This window comes from Panthera pardus, unplaced genomic scaffold, assembly GCF_024362965.1.
Source record: "Panthera pardus isolate Hobbes unplaced genomic scaffold, ASM2436296v1 HiC_scaffold_2, whole genome shotgun sequence".
NCBI lineage: Eukaryota > Metazoa > Chordata > Mammalia > Carnivora > Felidae > Panthera > Panthera pardus.
Genome location: NW_026526765.1, coordinates 110,222,991 through 110,235,382, shown reverse-complemented (window position 1 = coordinate 110,235,382; position 12,392 = coordinate 110,222,991). Strand labels below are relative to the sequence as shown.

At 42.3% G+C, this 12,392-nt stretch overlaps 1 protein-coding gene across 1 annotated transcript in view; it reads right to left on the bottom strand.

Annotated features, from left to right (window-relative positions):
- Positions 1-2,214, bottom strand: part of ELOVL7 (ELOVL fatty acid elongase 7) — a 73,659-nt gene extending 71,445 nt beyond the window's left edge. The window contains exon 1 of the mRNA XM_019414308.2: positions 2,095-2,214. The gene's annotated coding sequence lies outside the window, so the exon portion shown is untranslated. The remainder of the gene's footprint in view (positions 1-2,094) is intronic.
- Positions 2,215-12,392: the final 10,178 nt, after the last annotated feature.

The window sequence follows — 12,392 nt, the reverse complement described above, 5'->3', positions numbered from 1 at the left end:
ATGTCCTAAGCTGCTTACAATATTTTTTGTGGATGTGGAACATTTATAAGAGAAGATACCCAACTGGAGAAAGTGACATATGATAAGTGATGAATGAGTGTTCAGAGGTCGTGAAGGAGGAAACTAGGGAAGAAGGGCTGGGGAGGGGGTAAGGTTCGATGAAAGCTAGAAGGAAGAGACATTGTAGAAGTTGAAGAGATACATCATGATTGGGAGAGAGGTGATACGAGACAGGACTGCTGAATTTTGCACCTGAGTGACTAGGATAATGATGGGGCCCGTGACATAAATGATGTTAACTAGAAATGCTTTGAGGCAAAACAGGGCAAGTCCACAAGGAATATTACAATATAAACTGACAGATGCTACTCTAAAACTGAGTAAGATACATGGAAAGCACAGAGTCTTAAGGCAGCTAACTAGAGGTGATAACTAAAGTAACAAGGTTCTGTGAAATCTCTAAAAAAATAATGATAATAATGATAAATAAAATAAAAAAGAACTTAAACTAGTCCAAAGTCATGCAAGAGGGAATGTGAGACTGAGAACCTGATCAGTGATGCTTCAAGGAGCTCAGGACTTCAGGAAATAAGGAGGAAGAAAGGAATTCTAGGCGAGGCAGTATGCACAGTGGTTAAGGGCCCCAGTGCTGGTCCTGAGCCCCGGAGTTGGAATCCTCTCCTGCTACTTGAGAGTCCTTGAGCAAGATACCAAGTATTCATTCCCTCATTCATAAAGTGAGATAACATAATAATTTTACCTCACAGGATTGTGGTGAGGATTAAGAGTTAATGAAAGTTTTCAGAACAGTGCCTGGCACAGAAACACTCGATAAATGTCTGCCGTTGAGGGGAAAAGATTTTTTTCTAGTCCTCAGCGACCTCGGGGACAACAATTTCTGGCCAGCAGTAGGAGCAAGAACTACAAAGTAAGGGAATTAATAAGCAAGTGAGCAGTAAGAAGGCAAAGGCAACCACAAAGTATGGATGATTCTTCCACGGCGGTTAAACAAAAAAATCGAGCTGTGAAACAAAAAGTAACCTGTGAGCATAGGGTTAAGTGAAAATGCTTTCCGAGGGGATAGCTCAGCAAGAGGGGAAAGGTTTGGCTCGCCAAAACTATTCTTGAGTGGGAGTGGGACTTGTTTCTCCTACCACACAGGGAGGTGGACAGGGGTAACACCGGACCCTTCCTGACCCGGCTCCCCAGGAGCTCGAAGGAGCGCTCGCTCGGCATCCGGTAAGCTTGAATCAGCGCTGGCTGATGGGGGGGGGGGGGGGGGGGGGGGGAGGGGGGAGGGCAATTTCCCAGCCAACGATACCCTGGAAGATGAAACAACAGGCTTTCCCATCTCCATCTCCAGCACGACCTGTTCTATGGCTCAGTAGTCATCACCCTCCTCAACCAGCAGCAGTCGCTGGGACACCGTGCAGCTCAGAGGAGCCAAAGAGGCAGCTCCCCGCTGCGAGAGCAGCACCCCCCCCCCCCCCAGGTTCATTCCGACCTCAAGGACACAAAAGCGCCCCAGACGGGAAGGAAGCAGTAAGAAAGGGGCTCGGGAATTCCGGTAATGGGGGGGGGGGGGCAGGCTGCGGTAGGGAGGTCAGAACCCGGAGCTGGGAAAGTGACCTCGGTGGCCAAGGTCGAGGAGGTCCCTCCAGTCCCAGGGGTGAGCACCTTTGCCCTCCCGCCCGGAGCACCAGGGTCCCCGCCCACAGGGAGCGCTCGGGGAGGCTCAGAGCCCTGGGGCGGCCCGGGAGCACCGGCCCTCTGGGATGCCGGGGCGGCGGGGGGCTCCCAGGGAGCGCGCAGGTGAGCGCGGCGGCCCCGCCCTCCCGCGGGAAGGGCCTTCTCTCTCTGCGCCCACAGGCCGCGGTTCGAGAACTTCCGAAGCGCCTGCACACAGCCCGGGGAGGGCCTGGCCACGCTCCCGGGTTTCCCGCACCCGGATCCCGCCGCCGCGCGCTGCGCCCAGGTTCCTCCATCCGGCTGCTCCGGACTCCTGCCGGCGGGGTCTCTCTCCCTTCCCCCATGTCTTCTCCGCACCCCGGAAAAGTTTGGTCCCAGCGCAGGGGCTGGGAGTCCCGCACTCACCCCACGGAGAGCGGAGCCGAAGCGGCAAGGCGCGCGCGGGAGCAGAGGGCGGCGGCGGGCGGCGGCGCGAGCGCAGAGCTCCTCACAGCGGCCCCTGCTGCTCCGGCCGCCGACAGAGCTGGAAAAGGGGAGGAGGCCTCCGGGATGTCACCTGCCCGCTCTCCCACCCCGCCGCGTGACGCCGCGCAGCACCGCCCCCGCCCGCCGCCGCCAGGTACCCGCGAGGGGCGGGAAGGAGGAGCCAGCCGCCATCCGGGAACGAGCGCCCCGCCTCCGCCCGCCTCAGCGGCCAGACCCTCGGAGCCCCGCGGGCCACTTTGGAGTACGGGTTCTGGCCTTTGGACTGTTATGTTTCTTTTTGAGCACCGATGCCATCCCTTGAGGTCATCTCGAGGCGTGACATAAATAGTGTGAAAGTTGTCGTCATGCATGACTCAGGAATGAGTTGTAGAAAAATGTGAGAAGAGGAAACCTGGTCCCGGTCAGGCTGGAGTGGAGAGAGGGAGAAAAGAAGGAATCCCCGCTCCTGAAAAAGCTATTGGGAGGGTCAACTCCTATTTAAAATGGAGGCCACCAATATATGTATGGGGGTGTGGGAGGGAGGGGAGGGTGGGTGATGGGTATTGAGGAGGGCACCTTTTGGGATGAGCACTGGGTGCTGTATGGAAACCAATTTGACAATAAATTTCATATATTGAAAAAAAATTTTTAAATGGAGGCCACCACGGCGAGAAGCCCAATTTGGGTCAACTCCATCCCTGCTTAGTAAGAAACTGGCAAAAATTGCTGCAAATATTGGGGAGTGGAGGGGGTTTTTAGAGCAGCGGGGAGCAAATGTAAAATCTAAATTAACTTTTTTCCTGATTAGTCACTGCAAAGAACAAAGTCTAGCAAACTGGTTTCTCCTTATCCGCCACTGTGGGCTTGGGGAGTGAGATGAGGAGAATGCAGGGCGTGTGTATGCGCGCTCAATTATTTTTTAACTTGTCTGGCCTTGTGTCTAGTTACGATCTTCTTAACCTTTGTTGAGTTTTGGGATCGGGGCATCGGTAGCTGGGAGGCAAAATAGGATTGGGAAGAAGTTAGGCAAAACGATGAACCGGAATTGAGTTGTCTTCTAGAAACCTGAAACATAGCCTGACAGGTTGCAGTCCTGAGCCAAGCTGGTCTAAGTTTGTGCTGTAAGTTTCAAGAATTGAATCGACAAAGGATACAGACCACCAGGTATATTCGGTAGGGAGAACATTCAGTGGGCCAGAAGCATATTTTCCTTACATGGCAAGTTTGCCTTCCATGACTAACCCTAATCTTGCATTGAACAAGAGGTTTTGAATGTTTTATGTAAAATGTTGAGAACCCACATAGTAACCGTTGAAAGGAACGCAAAACACATGAAAGCTCAAGTTGAGCTTGAGAATGTTGAAGTCAAGGGAACTGAAGATTTCTCCCTCTTTGTAGAAAAACTCTGCTTTCATAATAAAAACATGAATAAATATAGTTTAGTAGATTTGTAAAATTCCTTTGTGAGTTGGAGACAGTTGCTTAATTGTATTTCCCTTTGAGTCTATCTTTCTAGATAGTCTATCTCTAAATATCTGTATATATTTATGAAACTTCAAATATGTAGAATGTCAAACAGATTCTTTCATTTAACAAATGTTTATTGAGTACTGCTATATTCCGCGCCCTGAAGATTCAACACACAGGATAACACACGGAAAAATATCCTCTCTTCTTGTAGAATGTACACTCATTCTAATTGGAGACTGTAGATGGTAAATAAAATATGTAGTGTTCATGTTATGATAACTGTGATGAAGAAAAATTAAGAGGGAAAGAGGAGGGGATTTGAAGATAAAGCGGTTAGGGAAGGCTTCAATGGAAGGAGGCATTTGAGCCAAAATTTTAAGGAGGTGAGGTGACAAGCCTGTGTGTTTACCTTGGTAACAGCATTCTAGTCAGTGAAACAGCAAGGCTAAAGGCCCTGAGGCATGAGGGTGCCTGAGATATTCATGTTCACAGAATAGGAAGGAGGCCAGAGTGGTTGAAATGGGTAAGTGAGGACATTAGTAATAAATGAGGTCAAAGAGTTAAGGGAAGCATTTTTTAGTAAAGAAGTGACATCCCCTGACTGAAATTTTATTTTATTTTATTTTTTTAGAGCACTTTTATGTCACAGCAGTATTGAGCAAAATTGAGCAGAAGGTAGAGATTTCCCATCCACCTCCTGTCCCTACTCATGCATAGCCTCTCCCATATCCCCTCAAGAGGGATACATTTGTTACAGTTGACGAGCTTACACTGACAGATGTTAGTACCTAAAGTTCATAGTTTACATTTGTGTTTACTTTTGGTATGTATATTCTATGGGTTTGTACAAATGTATAAGGACATGTATCCACAATATAGTATCATACGGAGTAGTTTCACTGCTCTAAAAATCTTTGTGCTCCACATATTCATCCTTGCCTTCTCCTTAGCCACTGACAACCACTGATCTTTTTACTATTCCCCATAATTTTGCCTTTTCCAGAATGCCATATAGTTGGAATCATAAAGTAGGTAGCCTTTCAGGTTGGCTTCTTTCACTTAATAGGGTGTATTTAAATTTCCTCTCATGTCTTTTCATGACTTGATAGCTCTTTTTTTCTTTAGAACAGAATAATAATCCATCTGGATATGCCACAGTTTATTTACCCATTCACTCATTGAAGGACATCTTGGTTACTTCCAAGTTTTAGCAATTATGAATAAAGCTTCTATACACATCCATGTGCAAGGTTTTGTGTGAACATTAGTATCAACTCCTTTTGGTAAATACGAAGGAGCACGATTTCTGGTAAGAGTATGTTCAGTTTTGTAAAAAACTATCAAACTGTCTTTCAAAGTGTCATTTTGCATTCTCACCAGCAATGAATGAGAGTTCCTGTTACTCCATAGCCTCACCAACATTTGGTGTTGTCAGTCTTCTGGATTCTGGCCATTCTAATAAGTGTGTGATGGTATCTCATTGCTCTTTTAATTTTTATTTCTTTTTGACGACATATGGCATGGAACATTTTTCATATGCTTATTTGCCATCTGTATATCTTCTTCAGTGGGGTACTTATTAAAGTATTCGTCCAAATTTTAAACAGATTATTTTCTTTTTGTTGAGTTTTAAGGGTTCTTTTTATGTTTCGGGTAACAGTCCTTTATAAGATATGTTTTTGCAAACATTTTCTGCCAGTCTGTGGCTTGTCTGCTCTGATAAGTTGTGATTGTGATTGTCTCTGCCTGTCTCTCCAATTTTAGGGGCAGCAGTTTGCCATGTGACTCCATTTCTTTTACAGATCTAAAAAGAGTCGTTGACTTTTCAATTCGTTCAGCTATTTATTTATTTATTTATTTATTTATTTATTTATTTATTTATTTATTTATTTTTAATTATTTTCTTTAATTTTACATCCAAGTTAGTTAGCATACAGTGCAATAATGATTTCGGTAATAGAATCCAGTGGTTCATCCCCTACATATAGCACCCAGTGCTCATCCCAACAAGTGTCTTAATGCCCCTTACCAATTTAGCCCATTCCCCACCCACAACCCCTCCAGAAACCTTCAGTTTGTTGTCTTTATTTAAGAGTGTCTTATGGTTCATGCCCCTCCCTGTTTTTATATTATTTTTGCTTCGCTTCCCTTATGTTCGCCTGTTTTGTCCCTTAAATTCCCCCATATAAGTGAAGTCATATGATAGCTGTCTTTCTCAGACTTACTAATTTTGCTTAGCATAATACACTCTAGTTCCATCCATGTTGTTGCAAATGGCAAGCTTTCATTCTTTTTGATTGTCGAGTAATATTCCTACACACACACACACACACACACACACACACACACACATATATACACATGGACTGATGAATGGATAAAGAAGATGTGGTGTGTATGTCTTCTTTATCCATTCATCCATCAATGGACATTTGGGCTCTTTCCATACTTTGGCTATTGTCGATAGTGCTGCTATAAACATTGGGGTGCATGTGTCCTTTTAAAACAGCACACCTGTATCCTTTGGATAAATACCTAGTAGTGCAATTGGTGGGTCGTAGGGTAGTTCTAGTTTTAATTTTTTGAGGAAACTCCATACTGTTTTCCAGAGTGGCTGCACCAGTTTGCATTCCCACCAGCGGTGCAAAAGGGTTCCTCTTTCTCTGCATCCTTGCCAACATCTCTTGTTGCCTGAGTTGTTAATATTAGCCATTCTGACAAGTGTGAGGCGGTATCTCATTGTGGTTTGACTTGCATTTCCCTGATGATGAGTGATGTTGAGCATTTTTTTTCCATGTGTTTGTTAGGCACCTGTTTGCCCATTTCTTCACTGGATTATTTGTTTTTCGGGTGTAGTTTTGTTAAGTTCTTTATAGATTTTGGATACTAACCCTTTATCTGATATGTCATTTGCAAATATCTTCTCCCATTCCACCAGTTGCCTTTTAGGTTTATTGATTGTTTCCTTCACCATGCAGAACCTTTTTATCTTTATGATAATTCACTTTTTGCTTTTGTTTCCCTTGCCTCCAAAGACATGTTGAGTAAAAATTGCGGCAGCCGAGGTTAAAGAGGTTGTTGGCTGTTTTCTCCTCGAGGATTTTGATGGCTTCCTGTCTTACATTGAGGTCTTTAATCCATTTTGAGTTTATTTTTGCATATGGTGTAAGACAGTGGTCCAGGTTCATTCTTCTACATGTCGCTGTCCAGTTTTCCCAACACCATTTGCTGAAGAGACTGTCTTTTTTCCATTGGATATTCTTTTCTGCTTTGTCAAAGATTAGTTGGCCATACGTTTGTGGGTCCACTTCTGGGTTCTCTATTCTGTTCCATTGACCTGAGCACCTGTTTCTGTGCCAGTACCATCCTGTCTTGATGATTACAGCTTCATAGGACATCTTGAAGTCTGGGAGTGTGATGCCTCCAGCCTTGGTTTTCTGTTTCAGGATTGCTTTGGCTATTCAGGGTCTTTTATGGTTCCATACAAATTTTAGGATTGTTTGTTTTAGCTCTGTGAAGAATGCTGGTGTTATTTTGATTGCAATTGCATTGAATATGTAGATTGCTTTGGGTAGTATTGACATTTTAATAGTATTTGTTCTTGCAATTATGAGCATGGAATATTCTTCCATTTTTTTGGTGTCTTCTTCAATTTCTTTCATAAGTTTTCTATAGTTTTCAGTGTATAGATTTTTCACCTCTTTTGTTTAGTTTATTGCTATGTATTTTAGTTTTTGGTGCAATTGCAAATGGGATCCATTCCTTGATTTCTGTTTCAGTAGCTTCATTATTGGTGTATAGAAATGTCATAGATTTCTGTACATTGATTTTATGTCCTATGACTTTGCGGAATTCATATATCAGTTCTATCAGTTCTAGTTTTTTGGTGGAATCTTTTGGGTTTTCCACATAAAGTGTCATGTCCTCTGACCAAAACTTTAAAAAGGAATCCCCCCAGTAGAAGGATGAAGAAAATGAGTAGTTGCTAAACAACAATCCAAATTTGTATTATAACAAAGAAGAAAGTGTTTAAATATGGAGGAAGTGGTCAACTGTGTCCAATGCTGTGAACTGAGGACCAGAAATTGACTGTTGATTTAGCAAGATGAAAATCATTGGTGACCATGACAAGAACACATTTGGAGGAATGGAAGGAATGAAAATCTGAATTGAATGTGTTTCAAGAGTAAGTGGGAAGAGAGAAATTGGAGATAAAAAATTTAGACAATTTTATCAAAGATTTTTTGTGGTATAAAGGGGCAAAGACATGGAGTAATGGCAGGAAGTGGAACTGGATCTAGAGAATTTTTGTTGGTTGTTGTCATTAAAGATCGTGGCATTTAAAGTATGTTTGTATTCTTTGGAAAATTTTAGTAAAGAAGGCAAACCTGGTAAAACTAGAAAGAAGACAACTCTTGCAGTGATGTCCTTGAATATGTGAGAGGGCTGGGATTTGGTATGCAGGTAGAGAATTTGACCTTAGGTCTGAACATACACATTCACCCATAAGTAACAAAGGGAGGGTAGAGTTATGGACATATGTTGGAGGAGTTAGGAGCTTGTATTCGTAGATGGTCTTATCAGGTTCCCCAGAGGCAGACCTGAGGCAGAAAGTTGTATATAACTGATTTATTGAGGTCACTAAGGGATCAAAGAGGATCTGGGTAAAACTGACACTGTTCACTATGCCAATATTAATATTTTCCAAATTTGCCTTAAAAACATTTTTTCATTTCATTTCTTAAAAACTTATTTATTTTGAGAAAGAGAAAGAGCACAAATGGGAGAGAGAGGCAGAGAGAGAGAGAGAGAGAGAGAGAGAGAGAGAGAGAGAGAATCTCAAACAGGCTCCATGCTTGGTGCAGAGCCCAAGCCAGGGCTCCATCCCACAATGCTGGGATCATGACCTGAGCCGAAATCAAGAGTTGGACACTTAACCAAGTGAACCACCCAGGTGCCCCAAATTTGCTTTTTAAAAAAGGATTAAAATGTTATAGTTAAAATTACCCTAGAGGTGCCTGGGTGGCTCCTGATCTCAAGGTTTGTGAGATCCTGTCTCCCCCCAACCCCCTGGCCCACTCCTCTCCCTCTCTTTCTGCCCCTCCCCCTCGTGAACATAAATGAATAAACCTAAAAAAACTTAAAAAAAAAAAAACTACCCTAACCCCTTTCTTTTTCCCAAAAGTATGTGCTAAAGTAGCTATGTATCATTCCTGCATGTATTTATAATTTTATTACATACATTTCTAAATATTTACTATAATTTTATATGTGGTTATATTTTATGTAAATAGTATCATACTGTATATTCTTCTGCAACTGTGTTCTTTAGTCACCACTTTCTTCAAGGATTTATTCATGTTGATACATATAGATCTTGTTCATTCATTTAATTACTATATAGTATTCTATTGTATGAGTAAACCATTTATCCATTTACTTGCTAATGAATGAATTTGGGTTCCTTCCCATTTTTCCCTTATGGAGACAAAGTGGCAATGGATATATGAGTAAATATTTTCTTGTATACATGTAGAAAAATGTGTAGGGTTTACACTTAGAAATGGAATTAGTAGTCATGGAGTAGATTGTTCTCTTCTAAAGACATTTGGTACTTTTTGGCTGCCTTGACTCTGAACCTTCTTCCCTATATTTGAGGAAGTACCTATTGTAGGACTTCATAGGAGGCAGAGCTCGCCTCCCATTACAGAAGCTGAAGTGTGTGATAGTTTGCTAGCCCCTTGGGCAGCTAAAGCACAGGGCTGTGACTGAAGCTGGGCCAAGCACATAGCCCCCGCTCCCTGCCCCCACTCAAATTGCTGACATTGAAGCTAGTGACACAAGAAATTGTGCATGCTAGAGGCATGCATGGCTCCCCAGGCTGGTTCACTGGCATGAAATTAGCTCTGGATTGTCAGCAGAGCATTCCTTTGTTCCTAATTTTTCCAAACCTGTTTATCCAAGTTTTGTGGAAATCTGTAAACTTTCAATATTTTTTCAATAAACAAACACGTTTTCTGTCTAAATTAGCCATTTAGTTTCTTTTGCTTGCAGTTGAGAACTCTGACTGACTTACTTTCCTAAGTGGTGCTAATTCACACTCCCACCACATTATAGAATCATTCACATTTTCCCAAATACTTGTCACCATCCCATTTTGTTAGACCTTACGTTTTTGCCAGTCTGGTGGGTATGTTGTTTTAATATACATTTTCAGGTTTACTAGTGATACTAAACATCTTTTCATATTTTTTAATCATTGAGATGTCTTCTCTGAATTGCTTTTTCATGTCATTTGCTTATTTTTGCATGGAGTTATTTATATTGTTCTTGTTAATCTGTGCCAATTTTGTCAGTTATGTTTTACAATATCTTTTCTCAGTCTAAGGGTTATATTTTAATTATATGAGGATTTTTATTGTTCATAAGGTTAAAATTTTAAAAAAATTTGGAATGTTAATTTAGTCTTGAGAGAGAGAGAGAAAGAGAGAGAGAGAGAGAGAGAGAGAGCGAGCATGAGTGGGGGAGGGGCAGAGAGAGGGAGACAGAATCCGAAGCAGGCTCCAGGCTCTGAACTGTCAGCACAGAGCCTGATGCAGGGCTCCAACTCACCAGCCATGAGATCATGACCTGAGTCGAAGTTGGACGCTTAACCTGAGCCACCCAGGTGCTCCAAGTTAAAAATTTTTTAATGTTTATTTATTTTATTTTGAGAGAGAGAGAGAGAGAGAGAGAGAGAGAGAGAGAGAGAAGGGGAAGAGTGGAGAGGGAGGGAGACAGAGAATCTGTCTGGCTCTGCACCCTCAGCATGAAGCCCGACATGGGGCTCGAACCCATGAGACATGACCTGAGACGAATTGGCAGGCTCAACCAACTGAGCCACCCAGGCACCCCTTTAAGTTTAAAATTATTTAATGTAGTCAAATTGATCAATACTTTCCCTATGCTTTGTGCATTTTGCCTTTTTCTGACGTCATAAATATACTTATTTTTGTTTTCTAAAATTTAGGATTTTTCTTATTAAATTTCCATTTTTAATCTACCTGAAATTTCTTTAAAATTTTTATTTTGAACAGGTAATACATTCACATGACTTTATGTCAAAAAGGCATACAATAAAAAATCTTCCTCCACTTCTCCCATCCATGCCTTTCGGATATACTTCTATAGATTTACAAGAAAGATTTTTAAAAAGCTTATTCTTGTTTCTCTTATTTTTAATACAAATATTAAGTCCTGTACACATTGCTCTGTACCTGTTTTTTCCCACTAAACAGTATGTCTTGAGATACTGTCATAGAATACTTATTTCTTCATCTTTTATTTCTATATTGTGAGTCAACCATAATTTATTTAACCAGTTTCCTATCAATAAACACTGAGATTGTTTGCAGTCTTGCGGTGTTCATATCAATAGCTAACACACCACAGTATGTGCCAGGTACTGTTGTAAGTACTGTTTACACAGATTAACATTTGTCAATTTTAAGAGCAGCTTCCCCCCTTCCCCCATCCAGGGAAAGTCCATGGTAGGCTTTTGATTCAAATAGTCTTGAAATTTAAATATTGATTTAGTAAGAATTGCAGGAAATGGTTACCTCTTCCTTAGGCTTCTCTTGGTATTTGCTGGAGAACACTTGGTAATTTCTTTGGCAGTATGCTACCTCTGCTCATTACCTCTCTGTCCTCTCCTAACACTCTCCCTTTTGCCTGTTCTGATCTAGCTACACGCATTTCCCTATTTCTTTTTTTAAATATGAAATTTATTGTCAAATTGGTTTCCATACAACACCCAGTGCTCATCCCAACAAGTGCCCTCCTCAATGCCCATCACCCACTTTCCCCTCTCTCCCACCCCCCATCAACCCTCAGTTTATTCTCAGTTTTTTAAGAGTCTCTTATGGTTTGGCTCCCTCCCTCTCTAACTTTTTTTTTCCTCAACCCCTCCCCCATGGTCTTCTTTTAAGTTTCTCAGGATCCACCTAAGAGTGAAAACATATGGTATCTGTCTTTCTCTGTATGACTTATTTCACTTAGCATAACACTCTCCAGTTCCACCCATGTTGCTACAAAAGGCCATGTTTCATTCTTTCTCATTGCCAAGTAGTATTCCATTGTGTATGTAAACCATAATTTCTTTATCCATTCATCAGTTGATGGACATTTAGGCTCTTTCCATAATTTGGCTATTGTTGAAAGTGCTGCTATCAGCATTGGGGTACAAGTGCCCTATGCATCAGCACTCCTGCATCCCTTGGGTAAATTCCTAGCAGTGCTATTGCTGAGTCATAGGGTAGATCTACTTTTAATTTTTTGACGAACCTCCACACGGTTTTCCAGAGCAGCTGCACCAGTTTGCACATCCACCAACAGTGCAAGAGGGTTCCCGTTTCTCCACATCCTCGCCAGCATCTATAGTCTCCTGATTTGTTCATTTTAGCCACTCTGACCAGCGTGAGATGGTATCTCAGTGTGGTTTAGATTTGTATTTTCCTGATGAGGAGTGACGTTGAGCATCTTTTCATGTGCCTGTTGGCCATCTGGATATCTTCTTTTTTTTTTTTTTTTTTTTTTTTCAACGTTTTTTATTTATTTTTGGGACAGAGAGAGACAGAGCATGAACGGGGGAGGGGCAGAGAGAGAGGGAGACACAGAATCGGAAACAGGCTCCAGGCTCCGAGCCATCAGCCCAGAGCCTGACGCGGGGCTCGAACTCACGGACCGAACTCACGGACCGCGAGATCGTGACCTGGCTGAAGTCGGATGCT